Source organism: Arvicola amphibius, chromosome 12 (assembly GCF_903992535.2).
Source record: "Arvicola amphibius chromosome 12, mArvAmp1.2, whole genome shotgun sequence".
Taxonomy (NCBI): Eukaryota; Metazoa; Chordata; class Mammalia; order Rodentia; family Cricetidae; genus Arvicola; species Arvicola amphibius.
In genome coordinates this window covers 142,484,302-142,499,320 of record NC_052058.2, presented here as the reverse complement: position 1 = coordinate 142,499,320, position 15,019 = coordinate 142,484,302, and the positions used below count along the sequence as shown (strand labels likewise).

Below are 15,019 nucleotides of genomic sequence, written 5' to 3'. Positions count from 1 at the left end.
TGAACCAAAAACAGGAACTGCAGCTTACCCCACTGGCAGTAAGTTGAGGTATGGGTATTCCCAAGCGTGTTTAAATTTTAATGCCTCCCTTTTCCACTTTCAAATGCCGAAAGATTAAAGATTTGTGGTTTTACTGGGTACCAATTGAGATTTGGTAAGTTAATCTGAATCTTACTTTGAGTTTGTCATTTGAATGAACTCACATTTCATAATGCTAACCCTTGCGTTTAGAGCATGTCTGCTATCTTCACTTCTGTTGATTAAAAAATATAATAGCTTAAGTAAAATGTGAGAGGTGCTTTATTTAAACAAACCACAGTGTGCAGAATGCTTGCATCCCCATGTCTCAATAGTAAAAATAATATCGCTTTTACTATTAGGAAAATATGTTTTATAGCACGTGTTTCAGTGAGTACTGCTGCCAAATATCTCTCATTATTTACAGTTGCATTTATTTGTCAAGACATTCCAAGTTCACTAGATGATAATTTGCAATTTACCTATTTCTCGTGACCTTTGAAGTTCTTCAGTATGTCATTGCTTATCCCAGGTTCTGCTAAACTGTGACTGTAAAATCAAACTTGTATAAGTTAATCTTTCTTCATCTTTCACTTCTTATTCCTCTAGAGAGCAGAAGCCCAGACTTTAAGCTAATTTCCTCCAATCATATGCTAGAGGTTTGGGAAGATCCAAAGGCAAATCTTTGACATCCAAATGATAGGTTCACCATTACTGATTGATAAGCTTCTGCACATAGGTGATCACTGGCCATTAGAAAGAAATGGCTTCTGCCATAAACAATGAGCAAGAACAAGCCTGGAGAAAAGGGTACCTCTTCTGTCTATAGGAAGAGGGAACGCATACTTCCAATTTTTGTTGTATCATAAGACAAAATAATCTTAAATAACACACGTGCAGCTTAGTAATCAAAGATCTCTGAAAAGATTACTTCCCTAAAACTGCAAGTTTGATTAAATGAAAGCTTTGCTGTTATATTACACTGAAAATCTATTTATTTATTTCACCAAAGTTATTCTGGGTTAATTCTTTTCTTAAGAAATGTACACCATATAAAGATCCCGGCCACCAAAATGCTTCTGGTGCCTTTTTTCAGAAACCTACTAACTATATTTCTTACCATTTAAAAATTAAAACCTGAAAACACAGAAGTCATGGGTTCTTTCTTCTGATCTATAATCCCAAATTACTGTCCATAAAAATAAATTTTACAATGTCTTTGAGGATCCCAAAGAACTCAAGTCAAGATTTTTTTGGCTCAAAAAGAAAGCAGTTTTGATATTCAAAAATTTGGCCTCTCTTAGTCAATCCCCAGAAGGGGAAAAAAATAAGCTAATCTTAGTAAGATGGTAAATTGAAGGGATTTGGTCTTCTAACTTGATCCTCGGTCATGTTTTAAAATATGATCAAAACAGTAAAGACTGGGAAAAGACATTGAAAGTTTCAAAAATAACTCAAAATAGAAAAGTTGAGTCTTCCTTTAAGGAACTTTTCTGTGTCCACATTAGAGACCGACAAGGATTTTGGTGGAAAATAGCTGCAGCGTTTCCTCTGTCCTTGTCTTCTCTCTGGCAATCAAAAACATGCACTCAGCATGCTAACAGGGCTACAGGATCTTTTCACACAGGACTGAGTGTCAGGTTTTTTTGCTGGTCAAGTACTCCAGGTGTGATTCTCGGGAGCAAACCAGCTGAAAGCAGACATAGCTAACAGACACGGGGAAAAGACCCATGAAACATACAAGCCACATGCACTACCACACATGTACAAAATTGACAGGGCTCTGCTCTGGGTCCTTGATAACCCAGGCATGTTGTGAGCTCTGGAAAGAATTTTAATCTACATGGCTTGAAAATCAAGGCCTTTTAAATATGCTGCATACAATGCGCGATGGTCATCGCTAAGACGCTGCTGCTCCATTATCCTTTTCCATTTGGAATGAATGAGGCTAATTAATTTCAGGCCATACTTGATGAGGTCAGCACCATACGAGGGGTGCGTGCTAGACATTGCTAATCTCTTTCAGCTGAGAATGATGAATTAAAGATGAAGCATGCCTTTGCAGGCCTAATTTAGAATGTATATCAAAAAACCTACAGCAAATAATACTGTCCCCTATGACAAAGGAAAACTTGTTCTCTCAGGCTCCTGGACTTGTGTTGATTTAAAGACATTTTCGGTCCTCTTTGGACTTCCAGCTGTGGATGGGTGAAGCTTCTCTAGAAAAGCAAGCGATCTCTCACATGCAGCCATGGGGACAAAAGGTGGGATTAAAGGGAAGAAAGAAAGAAAATAAAAACAAAATACAACAATCAGGTTTTGATCCCCTGTGTATTAAAATTCCACCTACATATTAGGCAGAGACCCTCTTTTTTTTTTTTCCCCAGAACTACCAGACAAACAAAGATTTCAAATTAGGATACCTGTGTTCAAGTCGTGGCCACCCAGCTCTGCTGGGATGTTTCAAAGCGATGTGCTAAATGAGGCAGTCTGGGTTTTTGTTGTTGGTTTTATGTATGTAAGTGTGTGTGTGTGTGTGTGTGTGTGTGTGTGTGTGTGCATATGTGTGTGTTGTGGTTTTTTGTTGTTTTGTTTTAAAGCAGATATCCTAATGAGGCTTATTGGGTTTTTCCATGTCTCAGTTTTAAAAGCCAATAGAGATTGGCCAGGTAGATGTGATACCTTTCATTAAAGCCAAGGAAGAAATTGTAATACAGATGCCTCCAGGCCAAAATGTTCTTATGAAAGTTAATGCTGAGCCAACTTCCGGGGTTGTAAAATGGAAGGTGCTCCCTTCTATACATACGCTAAAGAGAAGAAAGAATTAGTCACGATTTCTCAAAGGTGACTGTTAACAAGTACAGTAGTGGATAAGGAAGGAGTTTTAGCCAAGACATTGGCAAGAACAAAAAAAAAGTGTCTGGGCATATCAGAAATGAGAACTGCTTACAGGTTACCGTGAATGCTTGGGATTTCTAACTGGTGGCCAAGCCAGCTCCTGACTTTAGGTCCCAGTAGCTCTCATTAGAACAAGCCGCTTCAAATTACATCTAATCTACACGATGAATCAATCTTTCATCCCTTTAATTGCTTCTGAAAATATTTATATTTCTTAATAATGCACATTTTGTCTTGTAACTTCTGATTAAACCCAGACGGGCATTCCCCAAGCAGGCAATGACCAAGCAAAGACAATTTGGGTCGGGAAGGAAAGGGAAGGTTTAAGAGACAGACTTTTTTTTTTGCTGGAAACCATCAGAAGAGAGCTGAAATAAATAGCAATTGGGCAGAGTACTGCTGTGATCTAATAGAAATTAAAGACTTATTTTTACTTTTTTATTTTTGCACACAGGGTCTCACGTAGCCCAGGCTGGCTTGGAGCTTGCTATGTAGCTGAGCATGACCTTGAACTGCTGATTTGTCTGTCTCCACCTTCTGAGGACTGGGATTGCAGGTGTGTAGTACCGAGTACATTTTTACTGTAGGATTGATTATTATTAGTTCTGGCTATCTAACTGGTTAGCTTTATAAGTGTCACACGAGATAATTGTGATAGAGACTTAGAAAAATTTCCATGTTACAATCAGTAACAACTAACACAAAGTATCATATCACAGAGACAGAAACAAAATCCCAGCACTTGGGAGGGAGGCAGAGGCAGAGGCAGGAGGATCTCTGTGATTTCAAGGCCACCCTGGTCTACAGAGTGAGTTCCAGGACTACACAGAGAAACCCTGTCTCAAATCCTACCACCACTGAAAATAAAAAAAGTTATAATGCAGAAATAACCAGAGGACCAAATAAATATACTGGTTGAACAAGAGGCATGGAGGGACAACAATACCATGTTGTCAAAGTGGCATTGATTCACAGTTTGGGGACCAAGAGAAAAGGTGTTCCGTCTCAGTGATGTCAGTCTCCCATGCCGCTACAGACCTCGAGTCTTCTTAATTCTGCCTGGAAAGCAGCCGAAATTTCCCACACAATTTTAAATTATAGGATGCTCTAAGCAACCTTCCCTGCTTCAAGTCCAGTCAGCCCACTCCAGCAGAGATTTCAAACAACTGATGTTCAATATGTAACTTTACCATATTCAACCTGGTATCTTTAGGAGGCCTGGTGTGGAGGGTCATGAATCTGAGGCCATTCTGAACATGAAAATCAAGATAGACAAGCAGGAAGAGGGGAATGAGAGGGAAGGAAAGGAGGGAAGGAGGAAAAGAAGGAAGGAAGGACATTGCCCCTTTACCAAATGGCTACAGCTTCTTGTTTATTTTCTAATATATATATATATATATATTTTCTAATATATATAATATATATTATATATATATATATTCTCTATACTATATATATATTATGTATAGTGTAACTATATGCAGTAAAACTATCTACAGAGCATTTGAATTGTATTAAGCATCATGAGGAAGTTGGTGCTGATCTCAAATCTGATGATGCTGTGTATAAATTGCAGACAAATACGATGCTACTTGGGAGAAGAGACCTGAGCCGACATGGGTCTTGGTCCAGGTCCATTAGAGATGACAGTTCCAGGTTCTCTAGAGGCAAAGCAAATAAAATAATTTCTTATAGAGCTGAGCATTCTTATTGGCAGCCTCTAGAAGGGGGGGAGCTACCCTCCTTTGCCTGTGAACCAGTCCTATAGACCCTCGACTCGGACATGGCAATTGCTTCTTGGTTCCGCTCCTCGTTCTCAGAAGTGAGAAAAGTATCTCCAAACATCATAGTTCGGTACATTGAATGGCATCAACCCATTTTTTGAGAGGAGGAAAATAAAGGCCAGTGCAATGGAGGTCATATAACTGGCAAAGCTGGGACTTAGTCAGGGTACAGGGCTGGGCAATGGAGCTCAGTGGTACATGACTTTTTTTTTCTGCAGGTGTGAGACCCTAGGGTTTGGTCACAAGCACCGCGAATTAGATACATAAATAATAAGTAAATACAAAGAAACTGAGCCATGAGCTATTCCACGCTGCCTCAGAGTCTGAAAAATTTTCATATTCAGAAAATAAGAGAGATATCTTGGGCCCACTCAGTGCAATGCAAAGCTTCTTGCCATTACAGACTGGGACCTAGAATCAGCTACCATCATCACTGGGCTTTTCATTCAAACTTCCTGAGTGTGTCCCCCGTTTCCCAGCGATGTGTGTATTAGACAAGTCCCTAGCATCTAGAAACTTCCTGAGTGTCCCCCGTTTCCCAGCGATGTGTGTATTAGACAAGTCCCTAGCATCTAGAAACTTGGTTGTGTTGTCTGATCTACTGAAGAGATGAGCAGAGGTTAATTAACGTGTTAGTGTTCACATTCTAGCATGTGTTAGATGCCAGCTATAATCAGCATTGCCATAGTCCTAAAGGACTAAAGTCTCCATTTGTGTCATGACTCGGGGTGTAAGAAAAAAATCCCCCATGGAAACTACAAGACGTAGGGACACAGTTTCCAGTTCTTTCTATGTCTCCATGGACTCCCTGACTTCAGACATCCCAGCCTCAGTTTATTCACCAGCAAAATGGAAATTCAAAACAAAAATCTGCCTGTACAGAACTTCAGTAGAAGTCAAATGAGTCCTGCATGCGAAAAAACTCCACGAGTAGGAAGGGCACTACAAAACACAGCAGTTGGTGGTTCTGTTGAAACAAAATGAACCCAAGTTTGGAAAGATACTAGCTGCTCAGAGTTGGTTAGTAAATAATAAAAAGCGATAAAGACTTTGTCCTGGTTCTCAAATAAATCACCATCCAAATGAGATATGAAGGCTGGGCACGGTGGTCTAGGCCCTTAAACATGGCATTGGAGAGACAGAGACCAGAAGCTCTCAAAGTTCCAGGTCAAGGCTCCATAGTGAGGTGCTACTTTTTAAAAGAGAGAGAGAGAGAGAGAGAGAGAGAGAGAGAGAGAGAGAGAGAGAGAGAGAGAGAGAGAACGCAGCACTGGGGAGGCAGAGGCAGGTGGATCTCTGTGAATTTAAGGCCAGCCTGGTCTACAGAGTGAGTTCCAGGACAGTCTCCATAACTACTGAGAAATCCTGTCTCAAAAATAAATAAATAAATATAAATAAAATTTTTAAAAGAGAAGACTGGGGGTGGGGAGGCTGAGTCTACCTCAGTCATCGACTAAATACCTGGTCCAATAGAAGTCTCAACACATCCCCAAAATGAGACATACGCAGCAGCATTAAAACATTAAAAACTCGCCGGGCGGTGGTGGTGCACGCCTTTAATCCCAGCACTGGGGAGGCAGAGGCAGGCGGATCTCTGTGAGTTAGAGACCAGCCTGGTCTACAAGAGCTAGTTCCAGGACAGGCTCCAAAGCCACAGAGAAACCCTGTCTCGAAAAACCAAAAAAAAAAAAAAAAAACCCAAAACATTAAAAACTCCACATGGGTACCTTTCTCAACCATCCATTTAACTTTGTTCTTCTCTTCTCTACCTGAACTAAAAATTCTCATAATTTTATATTACCAGGGCATTAGATAGCTGTGAGGTCCCCAAGTTGGGACAGCAAATCCACTCTCTCTTTTTGTTTTTCCATTAAGGGAGTAGTGGATCTAAAAGGAAAAATGAATGCATTTGCTGAAATATTAAACGGTGACTTCCAAGAAGCCTTCATACTCATTAAAATACTGTCAAACTTCTCAGCCTGACCAGCTGTCCGTTTGCGTGTGAACTTTAAAAATATATTCATTATGGAGCTATAATTCGGCTTACGCCGAAGAAGCATCTAGGGCTGGGGATTGTTTTGTGAGTAGGATTATTAAGGAGTTTGGGCCTAAAGGTAGATGTCTATTCTAAAAAAAGAAATTTTCTGATTGCAGATAACTTCTCAATTTGATTTAGTGTCGAACGATAGCGATGGGGTTGATAAGTGAGCATTCATCGGTAATTCATCTTGGGCTGGTAGAAAGTTACAGCCAAGCAGTGCTTTCCCAACAGTGACAAGCCCTATTAATCTTCTTCAGACACATTTCAATAGGTGTTCCCATCTGTGGCCAACATCTAAACGCTCTGGCATCACTGGAGACTCGAAGACGCCTTCATTTCAAGTTACACCAGTGAAAATGTGATTGTACTCTATTTTTTAACCTAATTCTCTCTTTCCATTCAATTAGCCTTTCTTGCCTGGATTTTCTGCTCACATGTAACACCATTTCCCAGGGAGAACTCGCCCAGATTTCGTTTTTCTCAGAGATACACGGTCTCCACACCCTCCCTCCCCCCCCCCCTCCGAGGTTAGCAACCAACAACTATATTTTTTAACAAATTAAAATTGCATAGATTCAGTTCTGACAGCCATTGATTGGCCTCTGATTGTGTCTGTCCTTACAAACTGGAAGCTACATAAATAAAGAGCGGCCAAGCATTTGGAGGGCTGAGAGAAAGGGGGAAGGCTGGGCACACTATTTATATTCAGATTTCGAAGGCAATTTATTATTCTGAACTATGATGCTAAATTTTCATGGGGGGTTTGGTCCTGGAATAACGAGAGACCATAAGGAAGAAAGAGTGGAAATCATCATGTTTTCTTAAGATGATCCGTACTTAGATTGGAATCCCTCTCCTATCTTTCTGAGACTGCTGAAGGAATGCCCTTTAAACTGGGAAATAAAAGAATCACTTTAGGATACACCATTTCACTTAAATTGCCTTTTTTCCCCTCTCAGCAGCATCCTCTAGCTAGTTTAGTGTAAGTGAAAAGAGTGGGGGGAGGTAGGCGGTGGGAGGGCGGTGCTTGATTTTGGATGGCACCTAAGTGCTTTCTCGTACCACCTTCTACCTCATAATAGGTCTGGTCTCGCAGAGGAAGCGAATTTGGACAGCATTTTTTTTCCTTGTGTACTTTAGACATCCTTCAAAGAATGAAAACTGTATATTTTCATTTTTGGAAAGGTTAGATACACCTGCATAATGGATGGAATTTTTTTTTAGCATCACTGAAGAATGGGGACATGGGAACTTGGGAGATGTGTGGCTGCAGGCACAAACATGCACGGGTGCCCGTGTTGCTTGCATGTGTGCATGGATGCATACGTGAAATGTGCATTCTCCCAAGAGTAACCTCCCTCCCACAAACTCCTTTTGCACAGTGAGCATTTAAGGTTGTTAGAGATCTCAATCACCTCATGGCAGTGGTGAGTTTAAATGTGTTGCACTAATAACTTGTTCAAGAGAAATTAAATCCTTATATGTCAGAAGCACTCTACACTGGATTATCTACAAGACAAGTACTTATTGAATAAATGCTGGGACCAATTTCATTTTAATGTGACTGACTGTATGTTTCAGAGATAAAAAGACTCAAACCTGTAACTGTGTTGCCACAGTACACCCAACTTGTCTATTTCCATTACTGTCTCTCAACTTAAAATATGGAAAGACTCTCTGTCTCTCTCTGCCTCTCTCTCTCTCTCTCTCTCTCTCTCTCTCTCTCTCTCTCTCTCTCTCTCTCTCTCTCTCTCTCGTTGTTGTTGTTCTGAAGAGCAAGGGGGAGAGATAGAAAATGCCTGGCATTCAGCCTAAAGAGAAATCATTGAAACAAATTAATCCTATGCCGTTTAAATTGACATGGTAATCCATCATCAGAGGAAGGAAACTCTGAAAGCAATCTTGGATCTGCCCCACTCTCTCCCTGGCCCTGGAGGCACAAAGACAGATAGTAAAAGAAGTGTGTGTGTGTGGGGGGGGAGAGATAATCGTAAAAATTAGAAATGCCTTGGAAAAAAAATAAAATTGGTTCTATCAGCTTCTGCTGTCCTGCCTCTTCAAATCTCCTTTGGAGACTTTCAACAGCTACTTTCCTAAGTTTGCCTCTCAGTGATGGGTCCTTGCTTCCGGCTCTACCAGGCTGTCCATTGCCTGGTCCCTTTGAAAAGCTAGGTAGCTCGGAGTGCTGAAAGCTGCCCAGTTAGTTCAGCAGAAACTCTTCCCTAGTGCTAGGGGCTGCTTTGGGAGGTAGGTGGGAAGTGGATTTTGCTTTGTTTATTGTTTGGGGTTTGAGAAGGCAAAGAATGGAAGAGAATCTTTTTGTTTTCCTCCCCCTGTCATTGCACTTCTGCCCTTGGTTAAAAAGATAAAAATAGTAATTTTACAAAGAAAACTTTTCTGACATCACAAAAAAAGAGGGGCACGCCATCCTGCTCTGCCACTTGTCGCCTTTTTTAGAGAGGGATTTAGCTTTCAAAGTTCTCTCCCCTTTAGAAAGGCCTATGGTGGCATGATGTTAACATTTGATTTTAAAGTCATAAATTGTATAATACAGAAGTGTTCCATATTAGTAGGTAGACGAGATGAAATAAAACCTTATTAAGAATTCTATTATAAAAACAACGTGCCTGTATTTCCAAGACATTGAATTCTAAGGGTTATTATTTGTTTGTCTAGGGAGGGGTTCTCTTTAGCTAACATATGTGGTATTGTTTTATTTGTTTGTTTAAAGGAAGGAGATGGTGGGGGGGGGGACTATAAACTGCTCATTCCTGACTGGACATACAAATCTAAACAGAAATCTAAATGATATTTAATAATATTTCTAGCTCTATAAGCAAGACTGTTGGAAACATTTTTAATTTTAAAGATTTACCCTGTTAACACTGAGACAGTAACTGAAGACAGAGGCTACCTACTTTATAATCAGAGACTATAGGGCAGAAGGGCATAAACTCAAATGGTGGCTAAAAGATGCCCCGCTTTAATTTGTCTAGGATAGAATTGCTTCTAATTTATTAATAAAACTTTGTGTAACTGAAACTTCAAAGTAAACATCACACTGCTTGTCTATCGTTAGAAATTTGATTCGCTGATCTTTAAAGAGGCTGGATAATTCTGACCCAAGATCATCCAAGTACTTAAGTATAACAGGAATTTCCAGAATAAATAGGGAAAGTCAGAGTCTTTTTCTACTACATGTTATATCACACTATAACAGTGTCCATTTTAAGACTTGTTAAGAAGTGGGATGTGAGTATGTGTGTGTGAGAGAGAGAGAGTGTGTGTGTGTGTGTGTGTGAGAGAGAGAGAGAGAGAGAGAGAGAGAGAGAGAGAGATCTCCATCATTAAAAGCACTTGCTGCTCCTGCTGAGGACCAGAGTTTGATTCCTAGCACCCATGTTGGGTTGCTTACGACTTCCTGTAATTCTAGTTCCAGGGGACCAGACCCCTCTTATAGCCTCAGCAGGTACCTACAGGCATATACACGTAAATACAAAAAAAAAAAAGTACCTATTTGGGAGTTCTTTTTTTTAATAAAACCCTGGAGGTTGAAATAGTAGTTCTTCAATAATTGAAGGCCACTGAACTATACATCCTTAAAAAGATTAGACATCTTTTATTTGACTCTAATGTATACAGAAAAAAATAGATTTTTGTAAAATAATACATAATTTTGAAGGCCATTAAATTAACCAAAATCACTTGGGAAAAAAAAAACCAATGAGTAAATAAGCTGAGTCTTTACCACTCACACAAGTCTATCAAGGAAAAAAAATAACTTTTGAGACGGCTCAGCGCTGAAATCTCGTGACACTAAATTCTTTTTTTTTTTTTTCGAGACAGGGTTTCCCTGTAGTTTCTAGAGCCTGTCCTGGAGCTAGCTCTTGTAGACCAGGCTGGCCTCGAACTCACAGAGATCCACCTGCCTCTGCCTCCCGAGTGCTGGGATTAAAGGCGTGCGCCACCACTGCCCGGCCCACTAAATTCTTTTTAGTGTTTGAAAGCATAACCAACAACGACAAGGAAATATGCACCAGAAAACTGCGCATGTTTGGGAGTAAATAGGTTAACACACAACAAGCAAAGACATATAGTCTTCCTTAACTTTTAACTTCTTGTCTTTGACATTTGACGTTTGATGTGATGTGGTCCTGTCAAGAAATAGCCAGTGTGACACCTGTCACTGAAATCAAGAGTTTTTTTCCTTCCATGGTTTCATGTTTACTTTGAACGTTGAAAGGGCATCGTCTCCATTGATTCGCCATCGTCGTGTATATAGAGATCTCTTAGATAAAATTTATCAGTGTATAGTGAATTCCAATAGATGGATAGGAAATTTACTGTTTTCTACCTTAGACTCAAAATAACAGGGTCAATGTCATTTGTTTTCAAACGTACAGCTTGAAGATAATATTTTCTATTACCCAGAAATGAAACGTGATATTAGAAATTCTTCTTGCATTCTGCATGGAATTTCTTTATTTTTTAATAAGTACCTGCACGTTTCCAAGAAGCAGCCTTTGAAGAAGAGAAGTAAAGCTGGTGATATAAGTATCTAAATGTTCTCTAGATTACTATAGAGTGTCCCTCTATGTAGCAGTATATCAATTTCTGGCCATCAACTTATTCTCAAGTTTTATCTTTATATTGAAACTGGTGCTTGGTCCTAAAGAAAAAGTGAATACTTAAATTCTATTGCTCCCTCTGAGGTTTACTTGAGTGCGCAGTTTAAGGAATTTAAATCAAATGAACCCTCATTTGTTGTGCTGCTGGTGTTTGCCTGAAGTTCGTTCATGCAGCTAATTAACAATATTAATTTTCCTGGATATTTTCCTTCCTAATACCTTCACATGTAGCACTAGATACCATCAGTTAATTTTTTTCCCTTTTTTCTTACATTGTAAAAATTAACTGTCATTTTTAAAAGATTTCATTACAGGCGATTGATAATGAAAATATGTAGAGACCCACCATCATCCTTGACTTTGTCCATGTCTAAGTGCGAACTGCTGTTCACATGGTTTCAGATGACGTTGGAACTTCCTCAGCAGGAAGTAAGTTGAAATGCAATGTTAATACTGAAATCATGGATAGCCCATACCAGGCTTGGTAAAACAGGCAGAAAGTTTTCTGATGCTATCATCTATAGTCCAGTATTTAAGATTAAATCACCAGTTGCTGGAATGCATACACACACACACACACACACACACACACATACACACACACACATACACACACACACACACACAGAGACAGAGACAGAGACAGACAGAGAGTCTTGCATTTTTGAATAAATATATCAGGCAGAAGATGTTCACTGTGTGCTTAAATATCCTCCCAAAAATACCAACTGAAAGTCTGAAGCTGGCACTTTAAGGTGCCTTTTTGTGGTTTTGCAAGTCATAAAGGTAGTACCCTTGCTGGGCTGCTCCAGCTTCTCTCCTAGCACTGATGGTTCCAGTGGGCTTATTCAGAAGTCTTTCTGCACTGCCTTATGCCAGCCTCCAGGAATGTCCACATGAGTGACAGCCTCTATTTAATGTTTGAGTATATGAACCTTTAATCCATCAAGGCACTTCTAAAACTGAGAGAGAACCTCTACCATGGGCTTGCACCTTCCTGTACAAGCCCATCATCTTGGGACCCACAGAAATGCCACCACATTTGAAGCCAGCTGAATGGATGTTCCTCATCTCATTCAGATTTTATGGCTATAATTCGGCTGCTGACACGATTTTAAATTCTCTTTTACTTCAATGAGAGAAGGTAAACCATGTCTTGAGATTTGTTTCTCTTACAGAATATAATCGTGTGTGTGTGTGTGTGTGTGTGTGTGTGTGTGTGTGTGTGTGAGAGAGAGAGAGAGAGAGAGAGAGAGAGAGAGAGAGAGAGAGAGAGAGAGAGAGAGAGAGAGAGAGATTTGGGTGGTCAGTTAAACAGGGGAGGGGGAATTTACTGCATCCTATTTTCTTATTTCCTAAAGTCCATCCCCCTGAAGAATGCCGCCTTGATGGATGGGATTCTTGTCTCTGAATGAAACCCCTGCTTGCAGGGGAGTAGGGTAGGGTGAAGATAGGGTGGGGCGTAAGGGAAGGGCAAAGTGTTCTAAAATCCTTCCAGCCAAAGTGCATAAAGTGTTCCCACTCCTCCCCCCTCTCCTCTTCCCTCCCCTCCCTTCCTTTTTTTCTTTATGTCCTTCCTTACATCCCATTTAAAATCAATCTCTGGGCAGATAGTGTAGTTAACTGTGATTCTGTAGTCAGGACCAATAAGGGTTAATGGAGGAGACCAAGCTGACTCTTCTCTAGGTCAGCGGGGCTACTAGCTTCCAAAGCAGGAATCAGGCTTACCAAGGAGGGAGCGGGAGGCTGATTGCCTCACACCTGAACACAGCATTCTAATCCACTGAGATTCATTTTTTTAATAAAAAAAATCTCCCTTCTGGAAAGTGGTGAATTGAGTTTTCAGCTTGCTTCCTGTTGCACCGAAGCACACGCAGGGTAGCCTGACCTGAATAGTCCAAGCTGCTAAGCAAATCGAGCAATTGGAAAGACATGAAAACGTGTGTGCACACATACACACAGTAGGCAGCTATCGGTTTCTTTTGAAAGATTTTTTTTCCTTGCCTTTTTGAGGAAAAGATCAGAAGGAGGAAAAAGGCAAAGAATTGTTCTCTTTCCTCACCTTCTGCCCCAACCCTCCACCTCCAAAAATAAGCGCCTTCTGGGTTGTTTACAGCTGTCTCGAAGGTCTACGTTTGTTCACAGTAGCGAGACTCGCGCTTGAAGAAGTGAAAAATCCATTTTCGAGCCAGGCATCGCTGGTGGCTTTACAGAGAAGGTTTTCTACTTCCTACCAGGAAATTTTACCCAAAGCCTCATGAACTGCAAGACTTTATACCTCGGCCAGTTTAGCTCCCATAATCCAATCTGGGGACCCCAGACAGGTCCCCAACGGCTTGGGTGGGGCCTGATCCTGCGAAAACTGATTTCCCTGTGACCCAGAGCGAGAGCCCACAGTCCTGCTGCTTCCTTAGGAGCTCCTGCCTTAATCCTCGCTGGTCTTACTCTTCACCTCACCTGCCCAGAAGCGAACCTGGAATCCGCTGGTCTAGCAAATTCCGAGCGGCGGAGGGGGGAGGGCGCGTCTTGCCACCCGGTGGCCCTCCCGGCCATTGGGTGAGTAGCAGGGAAAGCAGTCGGTGAGACTGAGCTACTTTAGGGATGCTAAATAAGATCAAAGAGGGAGGCTGATCAAGGAGAAAGTTGGGGAAGCTTGACGTGATATTTAAAAGTCGTCCTCAAAATGCCAGGATAAGAATACAATCAACTGGGGCCACACCTTGGCTACCCAGGCTTCCTGGAGACACTACAAGCGATGAAACCTGTCCATGGTCCACGCGAGTCGTCAACTCCGGTGGCCACCTGGCCTCTGCCACTCCCAGTGTAGAGCCCGTGACTCCCAAGCCCTTGGCCCCCCGCAGTGGCCGGCTCAGCCCTATCTGTGAAGCCCGGCCGCCCTACTCTTACCGTTGATGCGCTGTCACCTTTCCCGTCGAGGACAGAGGGACCAAGGCCTGCGCTGGAGCTCCTAGTCAGTGGTCCCGCCGATTCCCCTCGGGGCTGGCTTCCTCCCTCTCCACCCCGCCAAATCCCCGCAAGTCAGGTCCCCCTTTGTCACCCCGGGGGCTTCTAATCACTCCGTATCGATTTCCCTAACTCTTTTCATCCCGTTGAAGACACATCTTAAAACACTCCAGCCCGGAGTGTGCTCTGGGCTTTATCCACACTAATAAAATGATTTACCCTGCTCTCTGCGCTCTCCTCACAGAGGAAAATCGTTCGAGCCCTGGCTATTCGTGTGTGATCAGTAAATATTTAGTGCGGTGACATCCTCAGCTAGGCTTTGGATCGATGCGGGGCCCACCGGGAGGTGTGCGCTCTGCGGGCGGGGCCGCGTCGGGCCCGCAGCCGAGGGAACTCCTGGTGTCCTGGCCTCCGGCCGTAGATTTACAGCCCGGGCGGGAGGCCCAAGTAAGAGAGAAGTGGGGGGGGGGGGGGACAAAGCGCATCTGGAAAATTGCCTTTTCAACCTTTTTACTTTTGACATTCAGCCCCTTCCCGCAGGCTGCCACTGTCTCCTCCACTCCCCCTTCCCTTCTCAGGGCGCTCTGTGCACCCCGAGAACCCTTCCGGAGACCGTGAGACGCGCTAGCGTCCCCGTGGCGCAGGACCACCTATCAGAGAACTGCGTGGCCACGCAGGGAGGCCCC

General features: G+C 42.0%; 1 long non-coding RNA gene across 3 annotated transcripts in view; it reads right to left on the bottom strand.

Moving 5' to 3' along the window:
- The window catches only part of LOC119802565, a 46,601-nt gene that overhangs the window by 27,012 nt on the left and 4,570 nt on the right, over positions 1–15,019 (bottom strand). The window lies entirely within an intron of this gene.